Raw genomic sequence first — 27,678 nt, 5'->3', positions numbered from 1 at the left:
GGCGCGGAGCCGCGGCGGGGGGATGGGGGCGCGGCGCGGAGCGTGCCAGCGAGCTGTTTACTCGCGGCGAAGGGGAGGAGTGTGTGCGGCGCCGGCTGCTCCGAAAGCCGGCGGCTGCAGCTCTGCTCCCCGGCTCGGTCCCCGCCCTGGGCCGTCGGAACTGCGCTCTCGGCTCGGCGGCCGGGGCGCCCCGGGGGCTGGGGAAGGGGCGGCGAGGCTCCCGCTGGCGTGCGGGGGTGCGCGGGAGTGCGTTGTCCGAGGGCCCGGGCTGGGCAGGGGGAGGGGAGGTTCGAGGTGCTCCTCCGGCTCCTATGGCACTGCGCAGCGTGGGCTCCGCCAGCCCCGGTGGGCCGAGGGGAGGCTGGTCCGCGCCTCCGGGAGGAGGACCGTGGATGGAGAGGGAGAAGGGATGGCAGCCTGGGACAAGCCAAGAGACCCCCAGCCAAGCCGGAGACCGGCCCATACCGCGGCTCTCGTGTGGTCGGGCTGTCTTTACCCTTTTGACATGACATCCTGACTTCCTCTTTAGTAGCCCAGAGGCTGTGTGTGCGTGCTGCGCGATGGGGGCCCCTGGCGCGACTCTCCCAAGAGGAGTGAAGTCCGGCCCGGGGCTTCACTCACAGACTGTGGGCTACCGCACAGGGTAGCTCTGGAGTCCTTTGCTCGGAAAGGTGGGGCTATTTGCTGGCTCGGTTGACAGTCCTCACTTCAGGTCTGTGGAATGGAAACACCCTACCTTTGCGGACTCCGCTGCTCTGAGGGCATTGACACTCACAGGCGCCCAACCAAGTTGCATGACAAAACTCTGCAGCTCGTCCTACGAAAAAAGGAAACAGCTTGCTTTTTTTTCTTCTGCCATTTATTCATGGATAGTGAAATGAACATTGTTTTGCGGTCCTGGTAGGCGGCAAGGCAGTCTTGACTTTGACACACACGGTCAAACGTGCCAGTCCTTGGTGTTAAACATCTCATACTTATCCAGTGGGTTGCGCCTCGTGCCTCGCTGTCCTCAGTATCCAGCCAGAACTTCCTGCGACTTAAATGCAGTCAGTCACCACGATAATTTTTCTCCTGCCTTTAGAGTCAAAGTTTTGCTTTGCTTTCCATAAGTATTTTCAGGCTTTTAAAATTTTCTTTTTTGTGTGGGGGAGGGATCACAGAATTAAAATTCACGTTATCGTTAAATTTAGCAGGGAGAGCAGCAGCTGGTAATCGTGATGAATCTACTTGTTCGCATTGGTTCCAGAGCATTGAAGAGTGCTTGTAAGTTGATACTAGTTTAGGCTTCCCCTCAACCTTTTGGTCACATACTTAACAACTGTTAGACATTTGCTTGTTTTAAATCTTCCAAGTTTAGTCTGCCTTGGTCTTGTTATCTTTGCCAGTGCAAGTTACTATATTTCTCTGTTAATGCCTAAATCTTCATCTTCCGAGTACAAAAAATGCTTCTAATAGGCGTTGTCATTTTCACATACACAGAGGAATTTCACATAGAATTTTAGAGCTGGAAGGAATGCCAAAGATGATCTTCACCCAGATCCTTGATTTTTTTAAATGAAGAAACTGAGGTATAGAGAAGGGAGGCATGTCTTCCTCAAGGACCCAGCTGTTGACTTGTAGGGTAGAGATGCACTCCTGGCTCCTGCCTTCCAGGTGCCTGTGCTTTCTTCTAGGGGTTAAGACACCTCCCTCCATCTTGTCATTGGATGTGTTGAAAAGCTGACAAGAAGGCATCCTCTCCTCAATCAAATCAACGCTAGTGAAAAGTGTACTTGGTCTTAGAAAGAAAGGAAGTTATTCTCCAGGACTTATCACAGTAGGACTTTCAAAGATAGTTTCTCTTTTAAAGTGTTTCTGAATACATCCCAACCCTTCCCCCAACAAACTAGTATTACTGTGGGGGGAAAGAAGTTGTATGACCTTCATTTTGTTCCATTTACTGATGCATAAAGGGAAACTAAGGAGTTCTAAGATTCAAGAGCATCTGAAAATGGCCAGCCTATCTTGGGGCAAAACCGGAGGGAGGTTGGGTGAGGAGGTAGACTGGGTGCCATGGAGTGGTGAACAGTGATGGTTTCTGCGAGGCTTTAGCTCCAGGAAGTGTGTGGTCTTTCTTGCCTTAGATGGTCTTACCTTTCAGTTTGAAACTAAATTCTTAGAAGCTGGTTCTTAACCTCACCAGAGGCTTAAAAACCCTTTGCTTAAACTCCTGTTGCAGGAGCTTTGCTTCACTATTGTGGGTAGGGAGCCCCCTGCTTTGAATCTGGGCCTTAGAGTTTGTAGAAGAGTGCCTAGGTCTCCACTCAGCTGTTTGTAAAGCAGTCACTTGTTAATTCCCTCTCATCTGTTTAACACCCTATTTGCAAGGTGGATCTTATTTTTGCCAGGGTTCTTGGATTTTTAGTTTGAGGACACATTCTTGCTGTTGATAACCTGAATCACTAGTTGTTTGTTTTATTATTTTGGTTTTGTTTGTTTTTTTGAGTTTTATTTTGTTATTTTTTAAAGTGAGGTAACATTGATTCGTAACATCACATAAGTCTCACGTGTACATGAAAGCAGGTGACGTTTCCGGTCCCGCTGAAGCTGGGTGCGGGAGCTTGCTGGCGATGACGGTCAACACCTCAACAGTCAGTCCTGTGCTGACATCTCCATCATGCAAGAGGAGGAAAATGCCTTTTCCTAACTCTGTTTTGGGAGAGTAGAAAGAAAGGGGGAAGGGAGAGGCAAGTGTGGTGTTTTTTTTTTTCTTTTTTACTATGAAAAGGAACTGGGAGCTGTTGCTGCAAACAGACTTCGCATTGAGTACTTCTGCATTTTAACTGTCTCTTCTGTTTTCCCCTTCACAAAACACACATCAATTTTCTTGCAGCGTTAGGGGGACCAGTCTTCCTGGTTTGCCAAGGACTGAGGGGTTTTCGAGGATGTGGGACTTTTGGTGCTAAAACCAGGACATTCTAGGCAAATCAGGTCAAGTTGATCACCCTATACAGCACAGCACACACTCACCTATGTAATTAACATTAATAATGTAATTATTTCCTCATAGATGGACGTTGGGAGGTTTATTTATATCTTTGGTAAAGTGAGGTAATTTTAAGTTTGGGAAAGAAAATTTCATTGCATCCAAATGTAATACATTTTGTTTCAAGATAGACGTGAAATTCTTTGCAATTTTATTTGATATTGAACTTTGCAGGGCTGCGGGGGGTGTTCTTTATGTCATGTAGTTAAGGCACTGCAGTGATTTTAAGAGTGTGGTCATATCTTTAGCCTGGCTCCCCCAGAAAAGTTTTTCAAAATTCTGAAGCAGAATGGTAAGTGCTATTGGACCTTTGAAATATTCACTCTTCTTCCTGAATTTGCTAGTGACAGCGGAATGCCATCTCGATCTCGAGGGCTGCCTGTAGACAAACTCTTTCTGCAGGGGGCCCTTTTTGGAGCTTCCTGCCTGGAGGCCTTTTGGTTTTGTGTCCTCTTGCCAAGTCCTATAGCTCACACTTGAGTCACCCACCTCCTTGCCAAAGGCAGTGGCTGGCAGCCGTGGCAGTGGCAAGAAACTAGAAATCCTGTAACTTTGAAAGAAGCATTTCTAGCCCGTAGTGTGGGGTCTTGGGACACATTACATATTTTACTGGGCTGCCCTTGTCCTTCCGGGGCTCCTGGCAGCACTGGGCTTACAGCAAACTCTGTGTCCAGTTCTGACTTCAGCAGAGAAGAAGGGAAAATAAAGGCTTTATTCTTTGGACCCTTCTCTAGTTGTCTTGGGATGCAGTCACGTGGTTTGGGGAGGGCACTTGAGGACTGGTGTTTCATGGCAGAGACCTAATAATGGCTTACATTATTGTGATCTTATTGTATGCTGGGCCCTTGCCATGAATCGTCTGTCTTAATCCTCACAGCCATGCTAGGAGGTAGGTGGTTGTGTGATTCTTACTTTACAGATGAGAAAACAGGAATAAAGAGGCTAATTGACTTATTGAAGGTCACACACCCAGTAAGTGATGGAGTGCAGTGTCCTGCCCTGGCAGTCTGATTGCACAGGTAGGACTCTGACCACAAAGCTATACTTACGATAGTTGAAAGGGCAGTGCACCGTAGGACTCACAGATGCCTGTTCTTATCTACCGGGAAGGCTCCGGGTGAGCCACACTCCCGCATTCCTCCAGGCTCGGGGGCCAGAACCAGGTCTGGCAGAGTCAGGAGCTGCTCTGAGGCCTCTGCTTCTGCCACACTGGGGGCCTGGCTTATCCCATTTGCCTTTCACCTCCCTACCCTGGAGAATGATGTGTTGGTTGGTAGCTTGGTGATTCTTTTCTTGGTCATTAACAAATAAACTGTGGTCATTGTAGAAAAATCAGAAAGCTAGATAAGCAAAAACAGTTAAAACCACCTGAAGTCTCTATACTCGGAGAGAGCTACTCTTGGCAGCTTGATATATTTCCTTCTAGCTTCTGTCTAGGTAGCCAGGTAAGAATTTTAAACATTCCACATGATGAGATTGGTACCTTTCTCTTGAGCATCAACGTGATACCTATGATGTCTAGACCAATGGGTTTTCCAAATAAACTGAATTTATGCCTCTCAGTTTAACAACTGGCTGCTTTAGTGTAAATCCAGCAGTGGTACACAAGGTCTAGCCCTGGATGGATTGAAAATTTTTTTTTTAAGGTTTCAACTTTTACTTCTTTTCTTGTAAACAGAGAGTAAATATAAACTCAGAAAGGCACACTTGTTTGTGCCAGAAATAGGCCTGAAACTGAACCCGTGTCCCCTGCATCGGCAGGTGGACTCTCAACAACTGCGCCACCAGGGAAGCCCAGCCTGAAACATTCTTTAAAAAGATTTCTATTTCAACAATATAATGTGAATTAAAAAAATTTTTTTTATTGGAGTATAGTTGATTTACAGTGTTGTGTTACAAGCAATTATTTATTTAAATTTACTTTTGGCTGCATTGTGTCTTTGTTGAGCGCAGGCTTTCTCTAGTTGCGGCGAGCGGGGGCTACTCTTCGTTGCAGTGCGCAGGCTTCTCATTGCAGTGGCTTCTCTTTGTTGCAGTAACACGGGCTCTAGGTGTGTGGGCTTCAGTAGTTGTGGCAGTCGGGCTCAGCAGTTGTGGCTTGCGGGCTCTAGAGCACAGACTCAGTAGTTGTGGTGCACAGGCTTAGTTGCTCCGTGGCATGTGGGATCTTCCCAGACCAGGGCTCGAACCCGTGTCCCCTGCATCGGCAGGTGGACTCTCAACAACTGCGCCACCAGGGAAGCCCAGCCTGAAACATTCTTTAAAAAGATTTCTATTTCAACAATATAATGTGAATTAAAAAAATTTTTTTTATTGGAGTATAGTTGATTTACAGTGTTGTGTTACAAGCAATTATTTATTTAAATTTACTTTTGGCTGCATTGTGTCTTTGTTGAGCGCAGGCTTTCTCTAGTTGCGGCGAGCGGGGGCTACTCTTCGTTGCAGTGCGCAGGCTTCTCATTGCAGTGGCTTCTCTTTGTTGCAGTAACACGGGCTCTAGGTGTGTGGGCTTCAGTAGTTGTGGCAGTCGGGCTCAGCAGTTGTGGCTTGCGGGCTCTAGAGCACAGACTCAGTAGTTGTGGTGCACAGGCTTAGTTGCTCCGTGGCATGTGGGATCTTCCCAGACCAGGGCTCGAACCTGTGTCCCCTGCAATGGCAGGCGGATTCTTAACCACTGTGCCACCAGGGAAGTCCAATGTGAATTTTTATAGGCGAAACTATAACATGAAATTTAAAAAATAGGCAGGGGCTACAGAGATCTTATAATCCTGTGGTTTCCAAAATTGCATAAGCTATGGCTCTCCTTTTTGTTTTTTTCCCAAGGAAAATTCTATATTAAAGCTCAATATATAAAAGAGGTTGATGAGAGTAGTGGTCCCTGAGGCCCTTTCAAAGATTATTTGGGTTTAGTATTATTTGAAAGTGTTTTGCAAAACTACCGGTGACTGGGTCAGTGGTTCTTTTCCTGACACACTGTGTACTCAGAAAACAAATAAACATTTATAAGTGTTTGTAGGTGATTAGGAGTTACGTAGAATTTGGATGACCATATCATGTTAATCCAAACTGGGACACCTTTGAGGGTGATAGGGGGTACCCTTAAATATGACATTGAGGAAACAGGTGTGAGTCAGGGCTGTCCCAGGTAAACCTGGACACAAGGTCACACCACATAAACTGTGTTTGCTTGCTCACTTCAGTATTGAAGTGACAGTAATAGTGAACTAGTTTGGCTAGTAGACTAGTCACTGTCTTTCCAGTCAGCTTTACACGGGAGCTGGTATGATAAAGACTGTTTTATAACCTTATGCAAGGCCCGCGTTGGAAATTGGCTTCTTTCTCACACATCAGCTCTGACCAGTTGGTCAGGGGTTGCAGGAGCAGTATGTCAGGAGCATCGTGGCTCTTGCAGCCAGAGATGGGGGAAAATGTGATGATTGATAATCAGTGTTTGCTGTGGGTATAAGGTAAAGGAGAGGTAGCGTATATTGTGCCTTAGCCAACCCTTGGCCAGTCAGATTACCCTCTGTGGGCCTCAGGTTCCTCTGTAAGATGAAGAGGTTGGACTGGGCGCCTTTCCAGTGCCTGGGCTCCGCTCTCTCCCTCTGTGACTCACCCCTGCTTGGGTGTAGTGGCTGAGAAGGGTGTGTGTTGCAGATGAGCCCTGACTGAGCTCCCCAGGTGACGAAGTCAAACAGTTAATTTCTGGCTCCAGAAAAGAGTTTTAACCGACGTCAGTAATTCAGGAACTGATTCCTGCCCTGTCCCCGGCTTTCATTTTATAGGTAACCCAAGATTATCTAAGATTCTTCATTTTATAGATTATCCATTTTATTGATTATTCCTTTACTACCCTTTTGCCAACATCATCTTTGCCCTCTGCTCTGCATTTGGAAAGTTAGTAGAGCAGGTATTTTCTCTTATCAATGTTGATGCTTCTGAAAGAGTTGGTCGCCCAAGAGGTTGAAATGAATGATTCATGACTCTGATTTTTTATGATGATATTCATAACTTTTAAGGATCCTTTCACTTGTCTCTCCTTTTGAAAACTGAAAATTTGTCTAGTACTCTATTAAATGGGCCAAGCAAAGAAAAGAAGCATATAATCCATCTTTGGGCCATTTCAGGCTTTACTAAGCCAATATTTGCTTGTATTTCTTGGTTTTCATTTGTCTCTTATCCCCTCGAACACACCCTCATGAGTCATAAGCATCGCCATGTAACTTTCTAAGGTATCTTCAATGCCAAGAGGCCATTTTGCCCCAAGGGAGCCCCCCACCCCGACCCCAACCAACTCCTAAAATTAGAGGTGTGCAGAAACATCTGAGGCCTAGACACACAACATTTAATCACAGTTCTAACCTGTTTCTAAAGATTTCCATGTTAAATTGCTTTAGTTTTGCTTTCACTTATTTTTAAAATAACACTTGATTGGGAATCCGAAGATCCGGATTCTACTCATGGTTCTTTTTCTAATAGTTGTGTTGCTTTGGGCAGGTCCTGGCCTTAGTTTCTTTGTGAAATGGGAGTGGGTGGGTGGAGGGTCCTCTAAATTCTTTCAGCATTCTAACGTTCTAAGAGAGCACCCCAGGTATTTCAATGTCAGCGCCTCTTCTCAACTCTTGGAATCTGATTTCAAAAAGTATCTGCCTTCCATGAACTTCTGATTTTCCCTCCAGCACCCACAGTTCTGCTTGAGTCAGAGGTCCTTTCCCCAAAGTTCCATCTTCTAGTGTCTCCAGGAGCTTGGTTTTGGGGACACAGAACCCCTGGGGCTTTTCTCAGTGTGGCCTTTTGAGACTCCCTTGAGCATCTTGCAGGGCAAGGGGAGCAAACTTTCAGACCCCATGTTTGTCTGTTGAGAGCTGTGGTGAGCTGGGGGGCCCTCTGTAGCTTTCCTCAGAGGGGCTGCTTTAGCAAACGGCCTGGGTTCTCTCCTTAATCCTGTTTTATTGAACTCCACAATGATATCTGGGTCTAAGAAGTCTGTTTCCCAACCATTGGCCCCAGATATTGGGTGCAGTTGACCCAAAGCCCATAAACTTTCACAAGGAGGGATTTCTTGCATGAGATCAACATGTGTAGATACACTCCGTCTGTGGAGGAAACTTGTTTTGGTATCTAAGACTGGCAGAATGAAGAAGAAGATAGGAAATGAGCACAGGACAAGTGTCACAGCAGAAGGCCAGGCAGAAATTCAGGTCAACTGATACAAATCAGCCAACCAATTTTTGTTAAACAATGGCCTTCTAAAGAGGACGGGGGGCACCTCTACTCCAGAGGCGAACAGGATGCCTTATTGATTTTGAGAAAGAAAATATCAGAATATTTCTTAAAAAAATACCTTAAAAATTTTGTTTGTGTGTACTTTTAATGTATATTATATGCTAGTACTATAAAACCCTCTTAGCTCTACTTTCCGCTTTTGGCCACCTTGGCCAAACCACAACTTAGATGCCTGCAGTGGCCTTCTGACTGGTCCTCCCCATCCAGCCTTGGCCCCCGCGCTCTATCCAACATAGCTCTCAGGGTGATGGCTCTCAGATCATGTAGCTAACATCCTATAGTGGTGCCCCGGGCCCTCTCCTCCCAGTCCTGCCACTCACCTGTCCAGCGTGTCTCTTCCAGTCTCTCCCTGGCTCCTTGGCTCCAGCACAGCGGCCTCCTCACTATTCAGTGGATGTGCCGGTGCGCTCCTGCCTCAGGCTTCGAGCCTCCTGCTTCCTGTGAAGCTCTTCCCCAGGTATCTGCATGGTCCACCCTCACCTCTCTCAGATCTTTGCTTGAATATTACCCTCTTGGTGAATTCTTTTCTGGCCGCTCCAGTTAAAATGCCCACTCCACACACTTCTTGCCACTGTTTCTTTCTTTTCTCCATGGTACATATCCTTTATACCATATGTTTTATATATATATATATTACATACATATTTTTTTAAATAAAAACTTACGTGTAGGAGAGCCACAAGTAACAGGGCAAAGATATATATTTTTTTCATTTCCTTCTGTGTCTTCAGCACTTAGAGCAGTGTAAGGCACATAGTGAATGCTCAGTAAATATTTGTTAAGTGAATGAAATGAATATGTATGTATGTGTATATATTTGTATGTGTTCAAATGTTTTTACTTATGAGGTACTCAAAGAAAAAAATTTGGAAAAACTTCTGTAAACGGAGCTTCTGTCTGTACACTGGGATATTGAGTTTCCATTCAAACAAAATTCAGAGTAAATTTTTGGCCCCATCAGAAGATAAAAGATCACTTTTGGTCTTTTTTTTTTTTTTTTTTTTTTTCCGGTTGTTTCCTCTCTTTTTAAATTGGGATGAAGATGGGTTAACACTGTATTTAGTTCTGAGCAAGTTCCATTTCTTTACAGGGGAAGTATCAGGGTGACACTAGGAAAAGGGACCCTAAATATGTTGGGAAGGGACACTCACACCCATGGCAAAGTGGATCTTCTATGCATTCAAGCAATCGAGGAGTGTTTAATGAACTCCATCTCCATGGCAGTGACTCAGCTGGAGTCCTCTACTCCCCCTTTCCACAAAGCATAAGAACACGTAAGACTAGGTACAATACAATAGAGACCAGACAGAGAATTGGTAATAAGGAGACAAGATAATACTCACGCTTTATGTGATTTGATCCTAACAACATATCTGTGAAGGAGTGGCTATTATTCTATTTTACAGATGATGAAATTGAGAACTGAGAGATTAAGTAATTATTCAGGGTCACATGACTCTGGGGTTCACATCTGGGCAAGCTTGACTCCAAGGTGCACATTCTTAGCCACTGTGCTTCTGGCCTCCTGACATAGGTGTAGCATCACAAGAGACCCTTTTCCCTGTGGAGGTCATGGTCTTGTTAGAGATGACTGTGAATGCCTTGTATGTGGAAGGCCCACCTCAAATCTTTGTTGAATACATGTGATATATGAAACAGCTCTCAAACCAGCCATAGCGCAGGTTTAGACTGTATTTTGGGGTACTGATTAGGGACTACAGGAGTCCAGAGATGGGCAGAGTTATTAAGAAAGGCTTCAGGGAGCTGGAGGGAGCCCAACTGGTCGTTGAGGAAAGGAATGATTTAGGCAGCAGATGGGAGTGGAAGGTATCCCAGATGAGTGACGTGCCATGTACCTGTCGGGGTAACCTGAGGACTGTGAATTTACTGAAGCATAGGGTTCATGCTAGGAAGGCAGAAGAGCAAAAGGAAGAAATAGTTAACATGCAAACTTGGTAGGAGAGGTGTTTGTATATTAACAGATCTTTCTCACTTGAGTTCTTCTGATAGGTACTACGTGTCCTCTCCTGGAGACCTAAATTAATGAGTTTGTATCTGGACAGAACTCATTATTCCCATTTGTTGCTTAGGCATGAACTTTTAAAAACTAACATGTACCCCACCTTGTTCCAAAAAGTACTAAAGCATAAGGTAAGGTGTTACCTATGGGTTCTTCTGTCTCCATGACACCCTCTGCTTGAATGGAACGTTGCATATATTACTTGCATGGCAACATTTTGTGGACAAACGTGTATCCTGGAGTAGCCTTGACTTCATTGAAAGAGGCTGGGTGGTCATCATGCTGCAGGACATTGGTGGAAAAATGTAGTAGGTCTAGAGATGGCCTGTTTTTAACCTAACACATTTTTTAAATTAAAAAAAATTACTTAAAAAAATAGAGACTGTGGGGATTCTACAATAACAAGATCCCATTGCTTTAAAGAAAAATTGCAAGAAAAAAAAAAGATGGAGGGGAAATATGTAGATTAAATGAGAATTAAGACTAGTTGGATTCTGATGCAAACACACTTAGAAAACACACTTCTGAGAGACAGTTGGAGAAATTTGGATGCTGACTGGCTGGTGACTTAAAGTATGAATATAGTATTGTGCTTATGTTTAAAAAGAGAATCCTTATCTTACAAAACAAGAAAAAGCCCCATGAAACCTTAGCATTTGCCCAGGGCACTGAAATATTTCAGTTGACTCACTCTTTTTTGGAAACTCTTTCTCTTTCTTTTTACTTCTTCCTGCTCCTTTTGTTCTCCTCCAAGCCCTTCACTCTCACCTGATAGAATATCTTCAATAGAGTTTTTAGAGTCCTTTCTGATTGATTGTCAGAAAAGCACACAATTCTGCTTGCCTAAAGAAATACGCTTCTGAATTAGTTGTGAGGTTCACCCGCCTGTTGACTCAGTCTAAGCGGCGCTCATGACTCCAGTCAGATATTTGAGTGTCTGCCTTAAAAATCACATCTTGTGTGTGTAAGGAAGACCTGGATTTGGCTGTCCTTGTGAAATATTTCAGGGTGAGGTTTTTCCAGGGGAATTCAGATATTAGAGTTGCCAAGAAGTCATTTTGTTATATTAACTTTTTAACCCTGTTTCTGTCTAACCCGGCTAGTTTTTAAAAACAGCAAGCAGTTATAAGGTCTCAATTTTAATGACCCTGCCTCCTCCCCTCTCTTCTTACCTGAACAGGAAGTGGGTGTTGGTCGTTGTCTCAGGGATTTGTGTTGCTTTACGCATGCTGAAATATCTTCGTTTATTCCTACAAGTGTGAAAATCTTTCCGTATCCTTCTTAATGGAGTCCAGATTTCAGAATAGACTGTAAGCTTGAGAATTGGCCAACTGCAACTTGAGTAAATGATAGGGTCATAAGTTATTTAGAAGCCAAGTGAATAGGGTTTTAGGTGCCTTGGAGCCTCAGTACAATTATGTCTTGGGGCCTCTGAGGCGAGTGTAACGTTTAGTTGCTAATGCTCCATTTCTTAGCAGCCAAGAAGGAACAATCTTGTTTTGAGAAGCTTTGCTCTTTAGCAAAGAGTCTTATGTCAGGGTTCTATGGTACTCTATTACTGTGTTCGTAATGTTTTAAAATATTGTGGCATTACCATTGTAAAGCAATTATACCCCAATAAAGATGTTAAAAATAATAATAATAAAAAAATATTGTGGCATCTCAATGAACAGTTTCCGAAAATATTACATGGGAGTGGCATTGTTAAGAGAACACTGAATTGATGTCTGGCGATCTAGGCTATAAGCACATCTCTTCTCCTAACTAGCTGTGTCATTTTTCCTGTGACATAACTTTTCTCGATTATAGAATGGGTATAATAATACTTGCTTGATGGGAAAGTTGTGATAATCAAGTGGGAAGAGTCTTTGTCCAGCAAGTGGCTCATGGTAGGAACTCAATAAATAGTCTCTGAATCTCTAGTTGGTTCCTCATTTGTCTAATTAAAGAGACTAGCTCTCTAGGATTAATTTCAGCTCTATAAAAATATAATTTTAGGGCTTCCCTGGTGGCGCAGTGGTTGAGAGTCCTTCTGCCGATGCAGGGGACACGGGTTCGCGCCCCGGTCCGGGAGGATCCCACATGCCACGGAGCGGCTGGGCCCGTGAGCCATGGCCTCTGAGCCTGTGCGCCCGGAGCCTGTGCTCCGCAACGGGAGAGGCCACAACAGTGAGAGACCCGCATACCGCAAAAAAAAAAAAAAAAAGAATATGATTTTAGGTATGTTTTGTTTTAAGTTTATGCCCATTTGTCTGGTCTTCCTTCTCTCTAACTTAAACAGCATTGGTAGAGAGTGTGTGTTTGTTGTGTGAAATTTCCATCGGTAGGTTTGAATTGTAGCATTTTGGTCCCCCTACAACTTTAGGAGGTGTATTTTTCTTTCATTTCATTTTAAACAAATCGATTGACTTAGTTTATTTGACTGAAGAATCTTATGTTTAGATAGGAGAATAACTGTGCGTTAAAAAAATTCTGAGGCATTTGCAGTCATTCTTGATTTAAGTTGTCAAAAAGAACTGAAAATTACTTACGAGAACGCCATTTCCTCTTCGCAGAAGTATATAATGGTGTCTTTTTGAGGAAGTAAGAACAAAATAGTTGATAGAGCTATCTCGATTAAAAAAAAAAATCATGGTGTAATTTCTGAAAAAATCAGTGTAAAACTTCAAGCCTTGAATGAATACATAACAGGATAAGAAACCCTAAATTTCTCTGAAAAAAAATGTGGTTAAAAAAAGTCAGATGACAGATCCTGTGTAAAAAGTCACTTTAGAGTCCTTTTTTTCTTAAAACTGCAGAATGCTATTTAGGAGAGGAGCTAAGTTAAACATCATTGGATACATGTGTGTATATTAATTTTAAAGTGTATTTCAGTTTGAGTTTATACCCAGTGAAGGTGTAGGGCAAAATAAAAAGGGTCACGGGAAAATGAAAATAAGAATTGGTACCAAAAAAAGAGAAAAAGAGTAGATTAAAGAAAGAAAAATAGGAGAGAAACATATTTTAAAAAAAGAAGGGAGGAAGTAGGAATGGGAGGGAGGCTGAGCATGTTGCTTTCTGAGGTGAATGTTGGAGATGCTGTTGAACGTAGCTTGAGGTGGTCGTCCCTGCTCTCTCTGTTCTTTGAAATAATTTTTAACATCGATCTCTGCTCTTCAGCCACCTTGACCCTTATTTCTTGGAGTTCTAGAATCAGAGTAACCAAAGTGGAGGTTGTTACTTAGGCTGCAGAAGAAATGAGCAGAGCTATGTACCCAGAAGAGTGGAAAGAATCAGGCTGGTGGCTATCGGGCTCATCCTTTGGGTCCTTGCTGCTGATACAGAGCCCTCAGAATCGGTGCAGTGGCCGGCAGATGATAAGTTGTTTTACATAGTGGGCGGGCAGGTACTGAAGGCTCCTATGACTGATGACTAGTTTCCTGTGACATCTCTGGTGTTAAGCACCCACGGCCCGTCCGTGTGAATTGAACTCAAGGACATTTCTTCATCACTGCCATACCTTTTCAATGATCCTTCCCAGAGATCTAATTCTCAACTCCATTTCTCCTGTGAATTGGCAGGGAGACCCTGGCAGTCATCACACCTCTCTGGGCCTCACTTTCCTCTAAGTGATGAGGATGTTGACTTAGGTGAGCCAGCTGCCACTCTACTCTTCTATGACTTTGACCCAGAGGCTGACAGACCACTCACTGTGCACAGGTCAGATCCAGCCTGCTGCCTGTTTACGTGGCCTGTGAGCCAAGAATAGTTTTTACATTTTTACATGGTTGAAAGAGATCAAAAGCATAATATTTTGACACATAAAAATTATATGACATTCAAATTTCAGTGTCCATAAATAAAACAGAACACGGCCTCCCTCATTTGTTTATGTAATGTCTGTGGCTGCTTTCGGGCCCTGAGAGCGGAGAGGAGTCCTTGTGACAGAACCTATATGGCCCACGACGTTGAAAATATTTACTATCTGGCTTTTTGCAGAAAGTGTACCATCGCCTGCTCTAACCTGAGCACACACTTGGGACCGTACTCTTCAGAAATCGAGTGCTGCCTTCTTACAGGCTTAGTATTACCTAAACTGAACTTTGATCTAGACTTAATTAGATTAAGATGGGAGAGTCTTGCCTTTATTATTTTCTCCAGGAGAAAGTAGAAGCTTAGTTAGCTTTCTTGGTATGCTTTTAATTAAAAAAAAAAAATCCTCTTTAAAACAATATTTTGTTTGTACTCAGACTTTTTTTTCTCCCTCTAGGAATCACTGTAGAAAAGGAAGCCATAAGTTTATATTTTAAATCATTTGCCTTGTAAACTGGATTTTTAAACTCCAGATGTGGACTCAGAAACAGTTAAAATGTACTTTTGATGCTCTCAAAGAGCTGAGATGGGAGAGGAGAGCTTTACCAGTTATATATATATTTTTTTTCTTCTTTTTTTTTTTTAACATCTTTACTGGAGTATAATTGCTTTACAATGGTGTGTTAGGTTCTGGTTTATAACAAAGTGAATCAGCTATAAATGTACATGTATCCCCATATCTCTTCCCTCTTGCGTCTCCCTCCCTCCCCCCTTCCCTACCCCACCCCTCTAGGTGGTCACAAAGCACCAAGCTGATCTCCCTGTGCTATGTTTACTGCTTATATTTGAGAGTGAAACAGAAATCTTAAGATTTTCTATTTCCCACTGTGTGCTGAAAATGCTATTTTTAGTTTCTTTGAGTAGGGACTCCAGATTAATGTGGGGATGAAAATGGTTTTAATTTTTATGGAAAGCCAATTTAAACAATTAAATACATTTAAAAGATACACTTAATTATATACATGGAAATCATAAAATTAAGAAATAAATATCAATAAAAATCAATAGTATCTACTTATCTAATGTTTCTCCTTATTCTAGGAAGTTCTCTCTGAAGCTAAGTCTTGTAATTTCTGTGTGAGTTATGAGTTTGGGTGAGTGTGTGCGTGTGTGTGTGTGTGTGTGTGTGTGTGTGTGGTTTCCAGTATTCATGTCATTATAATTGTAAAGAGGATTTGCCTCCCACTCTTGAGCTTCCAGAGCCATTTGAGTTATTCTAAAACTCCTCCTAGGCTGGGAGTTCCTTTTGATCTTGGGAGTAGATGGGTACCTTGAACTGGTTAGTGAGGAGCAGAAGGGCAGTTAATCAACACATGTCATCTTTCTTCTAAAAGTTAGCTTCATTTTTCTCTTCTGAGCCTACAGAGAGAAAGAATTAAGACTGAAGGGACTTGCTGATAAAGATTTGAAAAGAAATTCTCGTAGTGTATAACTTTAGAAAACATTGACAGTGACTTCGTACCTCAAGTACCTGAAGACCTCCAGCATTTCCTGAACAATATTATAAATCCTCTGGGGGAGACAGGAGGCGAACACGAGAATCCCCATTTTTCAGAGGGAGAAACCGAGGCCAGAGGCTGTTCCTGGGCTTGCAGACTCTCAGTCGGGTTAGAGCTCTTGTTTTTCCTCTGGCTTAGTCTGAGGTGCATTTCATTTGCCTGTCCTGTTCTTAAACAGCACTTGTAAAAACATGTGTTGTTTCTACAGTTATATTTAGGATACAGCTTGAAACACTGCATAAACACCCCAGGATAGAATACTGAAGTCTGCTCCCAGGATAGAATACTGAAGTCTGCTGCCTGGTAATTGTTATGTGGTTCTAGTGTCATGTTGTCTGTGTTATCCAGATTAGAACTGGATCACCCAGTTTTAAGTTGGTCTAGAAGAGGGAGCCCCTTGTGTACAGGGCCGAAAGGATATTGCCTCATGGTTCCCCTTTGGGTTAAGAACCTTGTGATATACAGAAGGCCGTGGAACTTCATCCTTGTTTGAAAACACTCGTAACTGGGAAAAGTGCTGAAATACTAAGGCTTTCCCACGCTCTGACCCCCAGAATACCTCCACAGTGTGCTTTGTTTTCTTTTTTCGAATTTCCTGAGAAGTATCCGAAATTGCCATCTGAAGGGAATGTTTGTCACAGAACTGCTTAATCTCTAGATGTGTCTAAATGCAGATGTAGTTAACGAGTACTTTCATTTTCCTTCTTACGTGGACAGGGGCGAGTTTCTTGGTTGAGCCTCTCACTTCTGGTTTCAAGCCATGTTTAGCTCCTTGATTAGTGTGTGGCTTGGGAAGGTGGGCGCTAAGCTGTTCGTTTATTCTTCACTTCGGGGGGTGGGGGGAAAGTGCTTGCACGCCCACTTTTTAGTATGCAGGGCTCTGGTGAACCTGATAGTAGGTTATCAGTAACTACTAACTGAATGAATGAATGATCCAGTGCCAGTTTCTGCTGCTATGTTTTCTCCTTCCCCACCATCCTTCCCAGTTCCTTAATATTTACTTTCTTTCCTCTTCCTGAAATCATTAAAATGAAGCCAGAAAGGTCAGGACATGATTAATATTTTGTTATATAAATAGCCCTAGTAAAAGGATTGGTGGTGGAAAATATTGTCAAGTTTTTTGGTGGATTTTCTTTCTTGGTTCTCTGTTAAATATGTATAATCAAGAATTGTGTGACTGATAGCTCATTGTGTCATGACACGAGCAGATCTGAATCAGCCTCCCTCACCCCCAGTCAAGGAAATAGCACAGGAGGAAATGTTCAGTTATCATTTTTTTTTTTTATAGTTACAAGATTTTAGATGGGTTTTAACTGAGACAGGTCTTTAAAGACTTGCACAGGGACTTCCCTGGTGGCGCAGTGGTTAAGAATCCGCCTGCCAGTGCAGGGGACACAGGTTCGAGCCCTGGTCCGGGAGGATCCCATATGCCGCGGAGCAACTAAGCCCGTGCGCCACAGCTACTGAGCCTGTGCTCTAGAACCCGCGAGCCACAGCTACTGAAGCCCGTGCACCTAGAGCCTGTGCTCCGCAACAAGAGAAGCCACCACAATGAGAAGCCTGCGCCCTGCAACGAAGAGTAGCCCCCACTCACTACAACTAGAGAAAGCCTGCGCACAGCAACAAAGACCCAACACAGCCAAAATAAATAAATAAATAAAATAAAAAAAAGACTTGCACAGGAAGTCACTGTTAATGTGGGTGCTTGGTACCAAGCTTATATGGACCCAAAGGAGGCAGAATATGATTCCCCCCATTGAGCCTGGGTGGACCAAAGGGAGGGCCAAGCCGGGCCATCTAATGGTGCTCACGAACAGCTCTGCAACATTTTTTATCCTCAACTTTTACCTCTGAAAGATTTTTACAACTATGTATTCCCTTGCACATTTTTTAGGTTTTCATCATAAAGTTAGAAAGATACAAAGGGTGTGATTACTGGCATAATGTAAATATTGACTTTTAAAATAAAAATGTTATATCACTGTTTAAAATGTATTGAATGGAATTTAAACACTGTTGTGATTTGATATGTCCCATCATCAAAAATACCTGAGCAAGCAGTTCTTTAATAGAAGGAACTTTTTTATTGTTCTTTTTTCTCCTTGAATTCATACTTTCATTTTACTTCCTCACACAGAATTTTACCCAAGTGTAATATGTTAAAAACCCTGATTATCCAATGATACTTTGCAATAAAAATATGATCCCAAGGTGGTAAGAATTACATAAATTTCTGGATTGAGTTTATCTGTATAATAATTATTAACAATTTGTCAAAACTTAAATATCAATATAGTACAAAGTTCAATACATTATTAACAGAACCTGCAAAGTAAGACATTGTTTGAAATGCCTTTCTTAATCTTTGGATGAGGCTTGCTTTCTTGTTTTAAATTAGTTTGAGTATTTGTGGAGAACGTAACTTACTGCTCGGACGATACAGATGTTCTTTAGAGGAAGTTCTCCTGACCTGTAGTATTTTGAACGTGCCCTTTCTTTGGCACCAGCACGTTTAACACCTTGCAGGCAGTTCCCTTGGTCAGAATCAGAATGGCGGAGAGGTAAGTCTACCTTTTGTCACGTGGGAGAAGAAAGCTCCCCAGGAGAGATGTGTGAAAAAAGCAGCAGCAGGTCTCCTGAACCGATGCCTTTTAGGAAGGTGGACATTTGCAAGCTGAGGCTGTGGATCGCGATTCCCACACACAGCCTGTGTCTGCAAACCCCTCACAAAGGCTTCCTGTGCTCCAGGGGGTGCAGGGCCCCTACGTGAAGTCACAGCTCTAGAGAGGCAGCCCTAGAAGAGCTGATGTCGTCCTGGGGGGCAACCTGCATTCTTGTGCCCCCCTGGCGTCCCATCAGTGGGCCAGCTGGGTCACCAGGTCACCTCAAGTGTGAATGAGACACATTAGTCAACTCTCATAGGCAATACAGATCTTCTTTGAAAGCTTGTGCTTGCAATTTTGAAACACTAGGCTCATATGTGTTAAAACTTTAACTTTTGAAGGTAAGGCAGAGGGATATGTAATAGGGCTTTAGATAAATTCTCACTTAAAAGATATTTAAAACTAATTCACCCAAATAACATTTCTTTCATGATTTCTGTGTTTCTGAAAGATAATTCTAGTAACTAGATCCTTGATGAAAAGTCGGTTTCATGTGTATGGATGTTTGGACAACTTATCCCTCCGACATGTGAAACTTTATTTGACGCTTGGGAAGCCTTCGTCTCAGATGTGTTGAATCTGGTGTCTATATAGTACCCGTCCTCATATTCCACTCTGTGCCATAATAATCATGGGATGTTAGCAATGGTGTTTCTCATTAAATTTTTTTTCTTTTTTTTGCGGTACGTGGGCCTCTCACTGCTGTGGCCTCTCCTGCTGCAGAGCACAGGCTCCGGACGCGCAGGCTCAGCGGCCATGGCTCATGGGCCCAGCCGCTCCGCGGCATGTGGGATCTTCCCGGACCGGGGCACGAACCCATGTCCCCTGCATCGGCAGGCGGACTCTCAACCACTGCGCCACCAGGGAAGCCCCTCTCATTAAATTTTAAAATTTAATTAGAATTCAGTGTCTTGGAAAGCTCATTTCTTATATTTAAAGACCCAGATTCTGCTCTTATAAATGATTTTTGGCAAACCGGCCGCTTGTGGGAGGACATCTGACAGCTACTTTGGTTTGTTTGTCAGTTTTGGAATGAGCTATCGAATCCCCTGATTCCCTAAGTTGGAAATAGATATTATATCTGGGCAGTTACTTTACCAGAAATGAGGTGAAATAACTAGACATAAAATTAAAAATGATGTATTGTTGTATGTATATGTCGAATGGCTTCATCTGGCTTTTCTGTGCAGTGTTTCAACAGCATCAAACATGGTTCTTTAGAGAGAATGCTGATCTCTGATGACTAGTGTTGCTGGTTCCTCTCTTGCTCATCTCTAGGCCAAACAGAAACACATCCTCTCTGCCAGGTATTCTGTGATGTCCCAAGGCAGGCCCGACAGCACAGCGGCTTTTCCTTTTCTGGCTGCAGGAGGTTTAACCTCTTCCTCAACTATTCTACCCATTTTTTTCAGTTGGAGGATACATACTATTACATTATTTAGGATATTCAGTACTGTTATTTCTTTTTCAAAAAACAGATTTTATTTTTTAGAGCAGTTTTGGGTTCACAGCAGAAATGAGCAGAAAGTACAGAGTTCACTTACACTCCCAGTCCCCTACCTGTACAACCTCACCCACTCTCAACATCTGGAAACAGAGTGGTACATTTGTTACAATCCCCAAACCTGGATTGACACCTCATTATCACCCAAAGTCCATAGTTTACCTTAGGGTTCACTCTCGGTGTTGTGTGTTTTGTGGGTTTTGACAAATATTTAATGACAGGCGTCCACCATTATAGTATCATACAGAGTAGTTTCATTACCCGAAAAATCCTCTGTGCTCTGCCCATTAATCCCTCCTCCCTAACTCCTAGCAACCACTGGTCTTTATATTGTCTCCATAGTTTTGCCTTTTCTGGAATGTCATATAGTTGGATAGATTCTTTTAAAAAAAGAAATAATAGGATAAGAGAATTTGGGAACTTTAAGGAATCTTAGACTGTTTCCATTCGGTGGCCTTTTCATGCTTACCAAAGTTACATATTTTTTAACAGTTCAGATAAAAACCAAATGTTCAGCTTCACAAGCAAAAGCATACTTTACATTGTTTAAAGGCAAGTTAAGTATTTCTAGGAGAAGTAAGGAGAAGCATTAAAAAAAAAAATCAAGGTGTAGGAAGTAGAAAGAGATTCTTTCCTTAAAAACTCCTTAAAGAATTCTTATACCAACTTTGGTTGCCATTTTGATAGCATTAAGGGAGATCTTTGATTAAATAAAAAGATTGCTTTCAGATTGAGAGAACTAGTATTAAATAGAAATATGTTCAGTTTTATTGCAAGGCGGAAATGGACTCTATTGAGGCAAAAGACGTTTGGAAGGGATAATGTGCTTTAATAGTCATGGAGAACTCTTGGAGAGTAGCAAACGACTATGTTGGCCAGCCAGCTACGATGACCGAATGGAAGAGTTCTCTTCCTTGTGCCAAATAATTGTCCAGCTTGCCCCTTTACTCTGTAAATTGTGGTGGTAGTGCTATCAGACTCACCCAGAATTAGCTCTGGGGTCCAGGCATTTAGTGTGGGAGGTGGTATTGTTGAATCACTTCCACTAGTGCCCAGTGATAAAACTGGCAGCCTTGATTTTGTCCAAGAGGTGACCACGTCGACGTCTCTTCTTTTCTTTAAGCATCTGATACTGTATTATTTTATTCATTTCGTTAAGCTCTGTACAGGTTCTTTGTCAGCCACAAATGGGGTTTTGTGTTTTCTTTCCTTTTTGTTTTTCTGTAATCTGTTTAACCAGGGTTTATTTTGCAGGAACTTGTGATGGGGGCCATATCTGAGACTAACAAACAGGCCAAGTCTTTAGGGCTGTGACACTAGGCTGTTAATAGCTTAAGAGGCTCTTCGTTATGGAAGTAAGTCATAAAGTCACAGAAGGATTTAGTTTCTTGAGAAAGTAAAAATCTACTTAGCATGTTTATGAGGAAGGAGTGAGAGTCATTACCTCATTAGAGCCAAGCATTAAAGCTCCAACATCCAACTAGAATATTTCCCATAGTTTGGCAAGTCACTTTAACCCTTGGCTTCCTACACTTTGATCCTGTTTCTCCAGTTGCTCCATCACAGGCAGGCTACTGTGTATGGATCACAACCCAGAAGAGGAGCAGAGGGGAGCTTGATGCCACGGGTAGCATTTTATGGAATCACACATGTTCCATTGACTGACTCTTGGCTTCCATGGCTCCAGATGCATTCCTACAGCAGGAGGATTTTTGGAACTAGTTGATGGACATCTTGCAACTGGAACTCACCAGGGCCTACAGGTCTTGCACAACTCAAACTCCCTAACTTTTTATCGCTTCCTGCAGAATGTTTGTAGGTGGGCCTAGGGATTTCACTAGAGACTAGTGAGTGATATATTTGTTCAGGGGTTAAAGCTCCTGGGTGGGCTTCGAGGTGTGCATTGCTCAGAGTGCCACAAAACTGGAAAATCACTGCTTCTGTCATAAGAAAAAGACGCTGCTCAACTAGAAGAAAATATATTTCTATTGTAAGTAGTTAAAATTTAACAATCATTTCTAGAATTTTGTTTAAATACACACATGTAGTTTTTGAGTATATGTTGCTTTCACTTCTTGTGAGATCATGTGGTGGTAGGTGCTAAGATTTTACAGAAATTAATGGGAAAACTTTAAAAGAATAAATGTCATATATCTATATGACACTATATAAAATTATTTTTTTTCCTTCTAAGAATTGGGAAAAAGACTCCATTGTTTGATTTTCATGGTGAGGCAACTTGGACCTGGTCATAGAACATGGGTAGCCTGAGGGACAGTAGTTGGAAACCTCTAGATCAAAATGCAGGGGAAATTCCGAGGAATCCTGGTAGCCTGTCAGAAGCCTGGGAGACCTTCGTTCGTTCTGCGTGCGCAATTCTTTGATATTGTTTGCAAATGGATCTCACTAAAGTGAGTTCCATCTCTTAATGTCACTAGGTATAGATGTCTGTCCACCTTTGGAAGTACTTTGGAAGATGATCTCATACCAAATGAACATGTTACATGCCTGTTCATATAAGGCCTGATGCTTTATTTTCTCCAGAGTAAAATGTAGATATTTCAAGATTGTAAACTCTACGAAAGCACTTCAGTTTTAGTTTCCCTGCACCCCTCAATCCAGCAAAGAGGCAATGTCCTGGACCTTTTTGGGAGATAGTTGTCCGACTTTCTATTCATTTTCTTCCACATCACCAACTGGTAATTACTTCATGTAATTGAAACTGGAAAACCATTGGCAGCCCTTGTATAAGGCACCAGCCCCTAGGTAATATATTCTATACTATGAGACTTACTGGTAGGTGCTAGTTCTAAAGGTGTTCTGTCTAAAACCCTCTAAAATGATTCTGATACAAATATGGAAACTGCAGTGTCTACCATGTTTTCCAGTGAAAGTCTTTACTTGGAGGCATTAGAGAGAAGAGGCTGCAGTGAGGGGCGGTTGTTGATGGTGTGTGTGCATCTTGAATGCCGAACTTGGCAGTTTATAGTATTGGGCTGGTACAGGGTGTGTGGCAGTGTATGTTTAAGAGTTTGAGGATGAATCTGGCATTTGGATATAGGTAAATTATTTTATTTTATTAATTTTTTTTGTGGCCATGCTGTGTGGCATGCAGGCTCTTAGTTCCAGGAACTAAGATTTCCTTACAGTGAGGCCTATTAAATTAAAAAAACCCATTATGATGAATTACCCTAGGAACAAACAAAATGGAATACAATTCATTTTCCACCAGTAAATATTTATTGAGTCCTATAAAATTTTACGCCCGTCTGTGGGCAGAGCACTTTGATATGTCTTTCAATACCTGTTGTACTGAAATTTCAGTATTAATCTCCACGTTCGCATATAAAGCAATTCAAGTAAAAATTAAGTGAAACAGTCGCTAGCGTGAGGTAGTAAATACAAAATAATCGTGTCTTAATAGAAACCTAACTGTTGAAAATGCGACAAGTTAAGTACCTGGATGACAATAATTATCAAATCAACATATATTTTAGTATAATATCATATATATTAATAATATATTTTAACAATTTATGGGATGGTTTCTTAGAAAAGTTTAATGTAACAGTCAAGTCATTGTAATCTCTGTTACCGAAGTGGATTTTTAAAATTACATTTCCCTCTTGCAACCGTTTCACAGCAATAAGCAGGGGAAGGTAAGGCTTGGGCACTGCATCTGGCTGGAGTAGGTCAGGGCGCCGTCTGATAAGGGAGGGGTTTAGATTTTGGTGTGGAGAGATTTCTAGTATTGCACTGTTTCAAAGAGTAGCTCGGTGGTATCAGTGTTCTTATACTTAAATGGGCACCAGATGTGGAAGGGTTTTATCAAAGGAGGAACCCCATTAATTACCTTTCCCGTTTTTCAGCATCTACTTATGGACAGTACTCTGTATCCTCAGTTCACCGAAAAGAAGGGAATATTATTTTGGAAATATTTTTATGAGCTTAGAGAGACAATGTTGTGCAGAGAACCAGGGCTTAAGACTTTAGGGTAAAGAACATTCTAGTAGTCAAAGACTTTATATAAAGAAAACCAAAATCTTAGCTGGAGAGATTTAGGAAGGTAGTAGCAACATAGAATACAGTGGTCCCGTCTTATGCGCGGGGGGAATACATTCCGAGACGCCCAGTGGATGCCTGAAACTGCAGGTAGTACCGACTATGTTTTTTCCTATACATACATACCTATGATAAAGTTTATTTTATAAATTAGGCACAATAAGAGAATATCTGAATTGCCAGCATCACTCCTCTTTGCTCTGGGGCCATCATTAAGTAAAATAAGGGTTACTTGAACACAAGCACTGCGATACTGTGACAGTTGATAACCCAGATGCCTACTAAGTGACTAGCTGGAAGGATACGTAGACAAAGGGATGATTCATGTCCCAGGCAGGACAGAGCCGGATGGTGCTAGATTTCACTGCACTACTCAGAATGGCGCTCAATGTAAAATTCAAAACTTACATATTGTCTGTTTCTGGAATTTTCCATTTAATGTCTTCCGACTGCTGTTGACCTTGGGTAACCGAAACAGCGGGTAGGGGGACTACTGTAATGGAGAAAGAAAGGCTAAGTATGTTGGGTATCCATTGGTAACATGTGACTGTTAATTGGTAAGATTAATCTCTTAATTAGTGATTGACTAACATGGGTAGCTGTGTTTCTCAAGTGATGCCGCTATACCCCTGGGCAGCTGTTACCTTTTCAGCAATCAAATCAACAGCACAATTCCTGGTCCACCACACTGTCTTCAGTGAGGACCATGGATGTTGTCTAGCTGTTGCTCAAAGCCTCCACACTCCGCCCCTACAGACCTGAAACGGTGGAGTCAGCTCGAGATCTCTCCATTTCTGTTAAGTTTGTGGTTCAGGCACAGGTAACTGAAAACAGATGTGCTGAGTGAAAACTGCTAGTTCTCTTCTTGAGTTTTGGTGATTGGAGGCGGGGAGCTAAATCTGCCCCTTACAAAGCCTTTGTGCTTTCGTTTCATGTACAGTTTTCCCATCTCAGCAGTGTTTGCCCAGGTACTATCCAGATGCTTGCTTTCTTTTTTGTTACTTAGAGGGATTGCTGACGGAGGTGGAGAGGAGCCATAGCCTACTTTTCCTTTATGCTAATCTCTTCCTTGTGTTGCCTGTTTCGTGTCTGCAGACCGAACATGGTCCTGTGGGACCCAGGGTGATTTTCCGACCTGGCAGTCGCCTCTTAGGATTCTTTCGTTAAACACTCATTAAGCTATTTGACAGCGCTAGGGACAGAGTGAATCGGCAGTCCTGTCACATGCTCGGGCCAAAAGAAAGGGCAGTGATGGGACAGCGAGGAAGAGAAGTAAGATGATTTACAGACAGACGTATCTCATAAACCGTAAGTCCCAGGGAGGACCCAGATAGTGGTGATTGCTGAAAAGTGAGGGCAGCAGGCCTCTCGTGAGCATCGGCTGTGTGAGGGGAGCAGGTGATGCTGGGGAAGTCGGTGCGGGAAGCTGTGCCCAGGAGCTGCACCATCCACCTGGGGCGGGTTCCGGGATAAGGGAATAAGAAACCCACGATGCACAGCACGTACAATGCCAGCTGATTACTGTCATGGTAACTCAGGGAGAGAGAGAGATCCGGGGCAGGACATTTCCTGAAATGCAGCTTTGTGGAGGATGTGAGAGTTGAGCTGATTTTTAAATGCCTCATGGTAGGAGCCTGACAAACTGGGAAGAAGGAGGAAGGGGGCATTTGGCACAGAGGTCAGCAAAGCAAGAGAGAAAAAGGAAGCCCTGCGCTGGGTTTTCAGGAGCAATGACATCAGTTGACTGAAGCCAAGCGTTTGCACAGGTGACTGTGGGAGATGGATTGGAGAGAATGGGCAGCGCCCCAGAAAAAACGCTGAGGAGTTTGGGTTCCATGGGGAGCCGTGGAAGACTTGATCAGGGCTGTGATGTGTGCAAAGTAGTGTTTTAGGACAAATAATCTAACCACGATGTAGAGCACCAATGGCTTATTTACTGCCTTGACTGTGTGTTTCTTGAGCTATCGCTCAGTTAGAAATGCATTTTTATTGTACGCAGGTGGGCCCCCTGGCATTGTATTGGGAACTGACCCTCATGATCTTGTTAGGAGAGGGAAATGTTTTTATTACCAGCTTCTCTTAAATCCAAGGAGGCAATATGAGTCCTTGAAGTGTGGGCTGAATGATGGATATGCAATCGACTCTTAGATACATCACTGCTAAGCTCAGCCCTGCAGTCATGCGGTTATGAAATATTATCCAGCCTGATACCGTAAGAAAAAAACCCTCTTAGCCTGATCTACTCACAACACACAATATGAGAGCCTAATCTTTGAAGGGATGTGGAAGAACTGGAGAACCTCTGACTGCATGCAATGCAAATAAGAATTCCATGTGGAGGGATTCTTAGAGTTGTGTAGGAGGTACATTCGTTCTCTTGAATGTTGGCTCCAGAGCACACCACCTGTTTCTGCTCCGAATGTTTCCAAGGCCAAGGGTCTCTGCCTCGCAGATTTGAGGCACTTGCTTGCTGCTGACCTACATGCCCTTCCTGAGGGAAGGGAAGAGGATGGAGGGGAAGAGCTGATGGGCAGAGAGCCTTTGGTCTTTTGGTTAATATAAGCTGGGGCCACAAAGTAGTGCTTTGATTGGAAATCTTCCTCCAGAAGCATTTGGTCTCCAGACAATGCACCTGGAAGTTGGGGAGCTGTGGGAATGGGGTGTGGGATACATTGGTGTTAGTCTTGCACCATCTTAGCAGGAGAAATCCTCATTGCCCATGGTGATACATGGAATAATTGGTCCTGCCCTACCTGCATCGCCTCTGCCAGGTTGGTGAAGGCTGGTCCGAAAGAGCCTGAAGTTTGATTTTTGCCAATGGGTGCTGAATCTCGGTCAGACCAAGATTTCATTCGTTGCAGAAGCCGGTCCTCTTCCAACTGTGGACCCAGGGTTATCAGTCATGGTGGGAACATAGGTCCACACTGGGAAGGAGCAACGTAGAACCAGTGGATTTTCCTTAGGGTCCTGTAGACAGAGAAGTAGCCACTCAGCTATCTCGGATCTGGGACCTCTTGTCCCTGGTGATGTATTCTGACTTCCCCTTTGATTAGCCAATCTCTTTTCACATCTATGAAAAGTGCAGCCCTCCACTGTTTTCCTTGCCATTTCGTCCTCATTCTCCGCAGACATGTGGCAGCCATTATGCTATTGCTTATAGTTACAGCCTCTTTATTCTTAAACGAAATGACAAATCATTGGTTTAAAGAGTACATGGAAGCTTCCCTGTGTTATTAAGGGTACCCTCGGTTGCTTGCTGAGATCACCTCGCTCTCTATCCGCCCTTCAGCTGCTCCTTCGTTCTCCCACCCCCTCTTCCAAATGGCTCCTGAGACATTCTGAGCAGTGGTTCTCACAGTGTGGTCCCCAGATCAGCAGAAACAGCACCCCCTGCAAATTGTTAAGAAAGGTAAATTTTAGGGCCCTACCTAGGATCTACCCAGTGGGAAACTCTGGGGGTGGGCCCAGCCATCTGTGTTTTCACGAGCTCCCTAAGTGATTCTAAATGCATGCGAAATTCCCAGTGTCTGAGTTTGAGAAACGTTTGGTTTGGCTTACAAAGAGCCTTGATCTTTCCCTATGAAGTGTTAAAAAATAAGTTTTGTATCTACCTGGATGCACACCTAGGATGCAAGAGTAAGAACAACCTGATGCATTTCGCCTTCATTTCTATTCATTGTTGACAGTTTCTGCGTTAGAATGGGGAAGCTTAGCACTTGCAATTTAACAGCTAGTTAAAAACCACTTAACCCCTTAGCACTAGCCAA

At 43.0% G+C, this 27,678-nt stretch overlaps 1 protein-coding gene across 1 annotated transcript in view; it reads left to right on the top strand.

The window, feature by feature from the left end:
• Window positions 1-1,179: 1,179 nt before the first annotated feature.
• The window catches only part of ANKRD44 (ankyrin repeat domain 44), a 307,899-nt gene continuing 281,400 nt past the window's right edge, over window positions 1,180-27,678 (top strand). The window contains exon 1 of the mRNA XM_024763443.1: window positions 1,180-1,263. The gene's annotated coding sequence lies outside the window, so the exon portion shown is untranslated. The remainder of the gene's footprint in view (window positions 1,264-27,678) is intronic.

Source organism: Neophocaena asiaeorientalis, unplaced genomic scaffold (assembly GCF_003031525.2).
Source record: "Neophocaena asiaeorientalis asiaeorientalis breed wild unplaced genomic scaffold, Neophocaena_asiaeorientalis_V1.1 scaffold844, whole genome shotgun sequence".
Lineage (NCBI taxonomy): Eukaryota > Metazoa > Chordata > Mammalia > Artiodactyla > Phocoenidae > Neophocaena > Neophocaena asiaeorientalis.
Note: the sequence above shows the minus strand (reverse complement) of the source record. Positions and strands in the feature narration are given on the sequence as shown.